The following is an 8,538-nucleotide window of genomic DNA, read 5'->3' as shown; positions in this document are numbered from 1 at the left end:
GAAACCCTGTCTCAAAAAAAACCAAAAAAAAAAAAAAAAAAAAAAAAAAAGCTGGGATTCAGCTAAATCAGTATATAGCATGCTATATAGTAAAATAATATATAGTATATAACAGTATATATAATAAACATCAGTATATATAAACATATAATCAGTTTATAGTAATATAGTATATAGTAATCAGTATAGAGTATATAATAAGTTATTAAATGACTGTATCACAATGATGACCTTAGTTTGTGAGTTAAGTAGAAAAATTAAAATTTTAATAATAACTAAAAGCATGGAAAATAACAACCAAACAACTAGAAAACCAAAAAAAGCAATAAACAAACCGACCAAAACGGCAAATTATTAATTTCAAGACTGAGAGCTGTCAGATTTTTATACTTCCTCCCGGGACAATAACGGGAACTATCGTTAGCGGATTGACACCAATAAATCAAGCAGTTCAGACAGTTTCACAAGATACCAAAGGTCAGTCACCGAGAAATAGCGGTGTTTGTTGGACTAGCGAGTGCTAGCTGTTCCGGGAAGGGTGCTGGGTGGGCTTTGGGCGTTACAGGCATTTTTTGGTCTTCAAAAAACCTGCTTTTTTTGGAGGAGAAAACCAACTAAACTTGATACTGATCTTTCCAGCACGGGCGAGGTGACGTGGGTTTTCGATAATCTCCTGGAAGGCTCCCCACGGAAAGGGCCCGCGGGAAAGGCTAAGGGGAGGGCGGCTGCAGGCGACCGCGGGGCTCAGGCGGCCGCCGCCCGGGGTCTGCAAGGCGGCCGCCGCCCGGGGTCTGCCCCTGCCCTCCCCGCCGCGTGGACCCAAGCGGGCAGGCTTCGCGCCTGCGCAGCTCGGCCAAGGCGCTCGCCGCTAGCGGCGGCGGCGGCGGCTGCTGCCGGAAGTCTGACCTTTCCCTCCCGCTGCTTATTCCCATCCGGGGTCACGCCGATCTTCCGGGAATCTCTGACAGGGCTGTCTACGCCGCCTTTTCGGCGACTTTTTGGGTCTTCCGCTTTTTTTTTTTTCTTCCTTCCCCTTCCTTTCTTTTTTGTTGTCGCCGCCCCCCAGCCTTCCACGCCCGCGCGGGCCCGGCCGTCTCGGTTCTCGCCTCTCCGCCGCCCTGCCGGGGCCTGGGTCACCCGCCCGAGCTGGGCCTCGCCGTGCCTCGCCGTGCCGCGCGGGCTGCTCCGACCTCGGCCAGCTCGGGCGGCAGCTCGGGCCTGGGAGCGCGTCGGCGGGCGGTGCCGCTGGGCCCTGCTCGGCCCCTCGGCGTGGACGCCGGTGAGTGGAGGGGGCTCCGGACGGGGGTGCGCGTGAGCAGGGCCCTGGGCCCCGGCCCGGCGCGCGAAACTTGGCCGCGACCGACGTTGTGTTTTGCGCGGGAGAGCCTGGCGCTGCTGCCCCCCGGGGGCTCCCCAGGGTCGGCAGGGGCGTTCCCCGGGTGCCGGCCTTGGGGAACGAGTGTTGGTCTGGTCTGACTTCTGCTCTCCGCCTGGCACGTCGCCCCCCGCCCCGTCCCCGCTCTCTAGACCGAAAGAGTGGGCATGTCCAGATACTCCCTCCTGGCGTTCCCAGAGGCAGTGGAGAACTAAGATAAATGCCCAGGTTAACTATCGTGGGAGGCATTTGTCGTTAAGACACTTAATTGAGTAGCGTGAAGTCAATTCGGTAGAAGCACACACAGGCTGGGACTGGCTGGTGGTTGAATGCACTTCTCCCGGGCAGATCTTGTGGCCAGGCTTTCCGTCCTTTTTATCTGGTTAAGAACACAAGGGGAGCTTATGTGTTCCCCAGACTTGAAAGTTCCCTCCCCTGTGTCTGCCTCTTTGAGCTTTGTTTGAAATAATTAGATTGTGGATAAAAGGAACGAAAAAGATTTTCAAGTATTCTTTCTTGTTTTGCCTCTTTCAGCTTTGTTTAGAATAAGATTGCTGATAAAAAGGAAGAGAAAGAAATTGTGCAAGTCCGGTTGGAAAATTAAGTATATGTTTTTTTTTTTTTCTTTGTGGCTTGTGTTTGTACACAGACACACTACCATTATAGTATATAGTTCAGTACTACCATGCTTTGGTGTGCTAACCACTATAACACTCTTAATTTGCACTAACAACTGGTAATAGAAACATTAGTTGGTAGGTGTGAATAGCTCCAATTGTATGTGATCTAGAAATGTCCCATAATACATAAGAGTCCCTGTGAAACAGGCCAGTTTTCAGTCATTTGAGAAATGTCCATTTGGAACTATGTTGTTAGATTTTTCTTTTAACTCTTGGATGGAATTTAGTTTTTAATAAAAAAGGAATGCTCTGTTAAAACCTGAAGGTGAGCCGGGCGGTGGTGGCGCACACCTTTAACCCCAGCACTTGGGAGGCAGAGCCAGGCGGATCTCTGTGAGTTCAAGGCCAGCCCGGTCTACAGACTGAGAGCCAGGACAGGCACCAAAACTACACAGAGAAACCCTGTCTCGAAAAAAAAACCAAGACAAAGAAAAAGAAAAAAACCAAAAACCCTGAAGGTGGTTTTGGTAGTGGGTGAGCAGGATTTAGGAGTTAGACCTTTTCTGTTGTGGAGAAAAGAACTGAAGATTTTAGGGGATCAAAGACACTTAGATAAAGTGAACAGAGAACTTGATTCAGCCGTCCAGTTGTTGTTTGTATTAGGTAGATGCTGCTTTCCAAGGAATCTTGATAAAGAGACCATTATGTAAACTTGAGTGTTCTATAACTTGTAGGAGAGATCAATTTGAGGACAGTAATTCCAGTAGCAAATTAAGAGACCCAAAACTGTTCTCACTAGAAATACTTTTAAACTCTTACTATCTTGTCTCATGTATGCTCATTTTCATATAAATCTTACTAATTTTGCATTGGTTTAAGCATATTAGACAAAACCATCTTTTTTTTTTATTTTATTTTATTTTTCTGGAGCTGAGGACCGAACCCAGGGCCTTGAGCTTGCTAGGCAAATGCTCTACCACTGAGCTAAATCCCCAACCTACTGAGCTAAATCCCCAACCGACAAAACCATCTTTTAAGGGTCTTTTCTCTAGGCAAGAACTAGTATAATGGTTTTTAAAACAATACAAATTTTACCTAGATTGTTCTGTTTCACTGTTGAGTACAGATTAAAAAACAGTAACTTTTAAGGTAAGAAAAGTAGGATACTATCAGTTTCTGGATGTTGCTATAAAATTCATCATACTACTACAGATAACGTGGAATAACTTCTTACAGATAATCTTTAGTGGGGAAGCTTCATTAAGACTATAAAGAAAATAGTTAAACTTTTATAAAGTTCTGGTATAGTGATAGTTTCACTTGACCTATTTCATTAAACTATATTTTATAAAGATTCCTTGTGTTTTGCTTTGCTATTGAGTCGGGGTCTCATATATATAGCCTCGACTAGCCTAGAACTTGCTTTATGGACCAGGCAAGCATTGACCTCACAGAGATCTGCCTGCCTCATCTGCCTTTCCAGTGCTGACATGAAAGGTGTGTGTCACCACACCTGGTTCCCTTGTATTTTTGCATTGCATCATTGCAATATCATTACAATTATTATTGAAGTCTATTAGAAGAAGGATTTCATGTCTCTAGATGGTCATATAGGCTACTTATGGGGTAAACATTGGTTGCTATCTGTTAAATTTCTTAAGAATGGTTCTGTTTTGAAGGCTGCCCAGTTAAAGTTTGACTTAAGGGTCAAGATTCCTGAGAGAGCCTGACTAGTCTTTTATCTTAGAAGAACTCCAGAAGAATGAATGCTTCTCAGAGGCAGGCCAATCACAGAGTTGAAGGCCAGCCTGGTCTGCATAGAAATGAAGGCCAGCCAGCACAACACAGTGAGACCCTTTCTCAATAAAATAGTAAAATAGAAATCTTCACTTTGCATTTGAATACGCTGAATTAGATATATACCCTACAGTAAATTTTTGCCTCTGAAATCATCCTAGGCTTCTAAGCTTTTAATTGTAGAATCATTTGGTTTTAATGTTGTAGAGTAGTTCTGGGTACAATACTATCTTTTAATTTCTACTTAGTTTGGATTTGATTGTGTAATGGGATAGAAATAAAAGTGAAGGGTATATTATTAGCATTTTTGCATCTTTAAGTCTGAATACAGACATATGCGGTCTTATGACAGTTTATAGATATAAATTGTCTAGGTGTTGAACAGTAGACCTCTGTAAATGAACCTGAAATAGTATTTGTTGTTGTTTTTATTTTATTTTTTCAGCTGTGTCTATGTGTATGTATCTCATACATTATGTGCATGCCTGGTACTCTAGAAGGTCAGAAGAAGGCATTGGATTTCCTGGAACTGGAGTTACAGATAGTTGTGAGTCACCATGTGGGTGCTGAGAACCATACCTGGGTCCTCCGTAAGAGTGAGCAGTCAGTGCTCTTGACCTCAGAGCACTCCAGCCCCCTTGTTTGCTTTTAGAGATGAGTTTTCACTCCTCTGCAGCCCAGGATGTTCTTAAACTTAAGGCCCACCTGCCTGAGTCTCTGGATTCTGAGAGTTCAGGCATGCACCACTTCTTCTAGCTTTGAAATAGAACTTCCGTGGTGTTTTCTTGAGACAAGCTACTTATGCCCAGGTTGAGTTTGAACTTGCTGTCTTCCCAGCTAGTCTTACACTACTGATCATCCTTCCTTATCCTACCAAATGCTGGGATTTCAGGTGTGTGCCACTAGGTATGACTTGAAATAGAACTTTTTAGTTCTGGTTTTTCTGTGGATAGACGGCTTCTTTTCTTAGGTCCATAGTTTCTGTATTCCAGCAAAATGAAATGTCAAGCAAAATTCATTTTAGCTAACAACCACTTAATGACATTTTTTTTTTATAACCCCCATGAAAAAGATTGTTTTTAAATGGGAAGTTAGTTCAGGGAAGTGAAGTAAAGGGAACCAAATCTTAACCATTTCCCTCTGAGCAGTGAAATTCAGAGAGTACAGGTCAGCAGATACTGATTAAAAAAATAACAAAAACAAAACAAAAACCTCTAAGAGGAAGTACAGACTGTTAGTTATTTAGCTGCGTTGTGTTCTTACCCTGCAAGGAAGTGTCACGAAACATGACAGAATCCTCTTATAAGAGTTTATTAGAGATAAAGGGACAGAGAGTGCAGGCCTGTGGGAGAGACACGTGCGTGGAGAAGAAGGAGAGAAGAGAGAGAGAGAGAGAGAGAGAGAGAGAGAGGAGAGAGAGGAGAGAGGAGAGAGCTGGGAATATGGCGCTCCGCTTTAAAAACCGGCTGGGGGCGTGGCCAGGTCATGTCACTACTCCACGCGTATGCGTAGATCACATGGTCACGTTGCGCGCTTACGTGGCCATGTAACATCACGGATCCTGGTCACACGAGACGCCTTGACCTGGAAATGGCTATCTTGACTTGGAATTGGCTAGGCGGAAGTGTCCGCCTGGTATATGCGACCGTGGGGGCGTGTTGTGAACCCTTCACAGACTTCCTGGAGGAATTTGACAGATTGATTTCCTATAGACAGCACTTTGTCTCTGGTACAGATTAGAGTCAGGTATTTGGAGGGATGTCTGAGAATGGTGATAAGTTGCCTGTCCACTACCTTTGATGAACCTTGGACAAATGAATCTGATTATATGTGGTCAACCTAGGAAATTTTAATTTCACAGAATGGGAAAACCAAGGAACAAAATTTGTATTGAGTTTTAGTGTCTTTTCAGGCCCCCTTCCTCCCATTCTGTTGACTCTTAATTTTTCCAATCCTTTTAGTTTCATTCTCTAATAACACTTTTCTGTCTAGGCATTTTTTTTTCTTCTGTAAAACAAAACAAAACAAAAAACTGAAAGAAAAAGCACAGTTAACCCAATGCTTTACCCATACCTCCTGCTGAGTGTGAGCCCACCAACTCCTGACTCCCCCTCCCCACATCGTCCCATGTCAGCATGAAGTAGCCAGATTTGAACTCTAATATATATCCAAGAAGTTTGGGATGTTTGGCTGGAATCTCCAGCTTGGCTCATTCCTTCATCTCCAAACCCCACCCTCTCAGAAAGACCACCAGAAGTCCACTTCCTTATCCCTGAGGCTTCCAGCTCCCTAAGGCCCCACCCAAAGCAGTATAATTGAGCATAACCCAGCTTGTGGAGGATGCCTCCTCATCCCGTGCCTACAGGGTATTTAAGCCCCCTCCTTTAGACAGGCCATGTTATTCTCCTGTCCCCCCACCTGGAGTGCTTTGCCTAAATAAACCTGGTCTTTTACTTAAAAAAAAAAAAAAAAAAAAAAAAAAAAAAAAGCTTTTGTAGCTCATTCTTTGATTTGCTTATCAGAAAAGAAAATTTAGCACTTTTTATAACTTGAATAATCCTTTGCATACATAATAAATAAAACTTGCCATATCAGTATATAAATTCATAGCATAAATGTGTAACTACAAATATGTAATATATAGTAAATGATATATAACAAACATAACTTTTGTTTAAAATGGTTTTATTACTGCAAGAACCAAATATTTCCAGGCTGTATGTGTGGTGGCTTATGCCTTTAATCTCAGCACTTGGGAGGTAGAGGAAGGTGGATCTCTGAATTCAAGATCATCCTGGTCTACAAAGTGAGTTCAAGGACAGCCAGGGCTACATAGAGAAACCTTGTCTCAAAAAACCAAAAACCAAATCAAACAAAAAAACAGATGTCTTAGAAAAACACTTGGGGCAAATTCACTGGATAATCTACAAATTTGTTTTGTTTTGTTTTTGTTATTTTTAAAGTGCTCTTCTGTATAGTGACTTTTATCAGTACTAATAGTATTATTTTCTTTTCTATTATTTTTTCTTTTTCTTTTTTTCAAGACAGGGTTTCTCTGTGCAGTTTTGGTGCCTGTCCTGTATCTTGCTCTGTAGACCAGGCTGGTCTCGAACTCAGAGAGATCCGCCTGGCTCTGCTTCCCGAGTGCTGGGATTATAGGTGTGTGAGCCACCACTGCCAGGCATATTTTTTCTGTTTTTGAGATTATAATTACATCATTTCCCTTTCTCTTTATTTTCTTCAAACCCTTTCATTTGCCCCTTCTTGCTTTCTTTTGAATTCATAGCTTTTAAAAAAAATTGTTGTTGCATGCATACACACACACACACACACACACACACACACACACACTCCTAAATATAACCTGCTCAGTTTGTGTAATGTTGCTTGTATGTATTATTTTAGGGCTGAGCATTCAGTATTGGATAGCCAGTTGATGTGCTCTTCCCTGGGGAAGACTGTTTCTCCCACTCTCAGCAGCCCTTAGTTGTCTGTAGTTCTTTGTGTAGGATTGAGGCTTTGTAGTCTTTCCCCAGTCCACTTTACCATGTCTGTTGTTGTCTTTGTTGAGTTCGTGTTTAAGAAGTCATTATAGTGAGACTTATGGGTGTAGCCTCTGACATTACTAGGAGACAGTCTCACAGCAAACTCACTGGTCTTAGATCTTTTGGCCCCCTCTTCCCACGTATTCCCCATGTGTGGAAATTGTGTTGTAGATATATCCTCAGGGACTGGGCTATATGACTCTGCGTTTTGATTGGTTGTGGTTTTTAATGGTCTCTGTTTATTGCAAAGAGAATTTTCCTTAATGAGAGGTGAGAACTGCATTAATCTGTGGGTATAAGGACAAATATTTAGAATGTGGTTAGGGATTGTGTTGGTTTAGTAAAGTGATGGTTGTAGGTTTTCCTCCAAGATCCGTGACTTCACTAGCTGTGGGTAGTTGGCTAGGTTGGTTTCCAGACCCTCTTTTAAGTGGGTCCTAAGTCCAATTAGAGAGCTGTTGGTTACTGCCAAGGTGTGCATGCCACTGCTGCACCCTTAGTTATCATGCAGTGCTGGTCATTGTTGTGGTTCACAGGCTCATAGCTTTGTAGGACTGACTGTTGGTTGCTTCTCTCCTTTGGGAAGTTTTCATGAAAGCTTCAGGGAAGGAGCATTCAGGTCAGTTCCAGCTCAGGCCTCTGGACTCTGTGTCTTAAGTGCATGGTGTCTTCAGGAATAGGGGCTGAACCTTTCACCTCTGTGGGGAAAACCAAGGACAGTAGCAATACCCTGTAATGCTGTTTGACAACCTTGACCAACAATTCAAAATACCTGGCATTGGGCATTTTGTTAGTCATTGGTTCTTGGAAGGAACATTGTCAGCCCAGATGAGAAAAGTTCATTTAAACTGTGTGTGCGTGTACGTGTGCGTGTGCGTGTGCGTGTGTGTGTGTTAAAGGTTTTTGTTTTAGGTAGTTAATAGCATGATTCCTTATGACTTTTTCAAGCATCCTCACTATTATTTAACCTCTACCCCCTCCTTCTATATTTTGTTCCCTCCTACTCCCTAGTTAGAGCCTTCCCTGGCAGATCACTTGTTCCCTGCTAGTCCCCTCTCTATTGCTCACCACCTCTGTGCCCCAACCATGGTTCCTTTTTACTGGTTTCTACAGGAACTCTAGGATATGGACTCACTTCTGAAGATCTGGAGCTAGGAGCCTCTGATGAGAGAGAACTTGCCACATTTTTCCTTTTTGGGTC

At 43.1% G+C, this 8,538-nt stretch overlaps 1 protein-coding gene across 7 annotated transcripts in view; it reads left to right on the top strand.

Annotated features, from left to right (window-relative positions):
- The first annotated feature begins 915 nt into the window (after nucleotides 1-915).
- Nucleotides 916-8,538, top strand: part of Tent2 (terminal nucleotidyltransferase 2) — a 57,262-nt gene continuing 49,639 nt past the window's right edge. For 3 of the 7 annotated variants that reach the window (XR_013044810.1, XR_013044811.1, XM_076552070.1), the window contains exon 1: nucleotides 917-1,279. The gene's annotated coding sequence lies outside the window, so the exon portion shown is untranslated. Of the gene's footprint in view, nucleotides 1,280-8,538 lie in introns of all 7 variants that reach the window. The other 4 variants (XM_042261627.2, XM_016000332.3, XM_006981779.4 and 1 more) reach the window with 2 other exon arrangements.

Source organism: Peromyscus maniculatus, chromosome 15, assembly GCF_049852395.1.
Source record: "Peromyscus maniculatus bairdii isolate BWxNUB_F1_BW_parent chromosome 15, HU_Pman_BW_mat_3.1, whole genome shotgun sequence".
In the NCBI taxonomy this organism is placed as follows: domain Eukaryota; kingdom Metazoa; phylum Chordata; class Mammalia; order Rodentia; family Cricetidae; genus Peromyscus; species Peromyscus maniculatus.
This window is presented reverse-complemented; position numbering and strand designations above follow the sequence as displayed.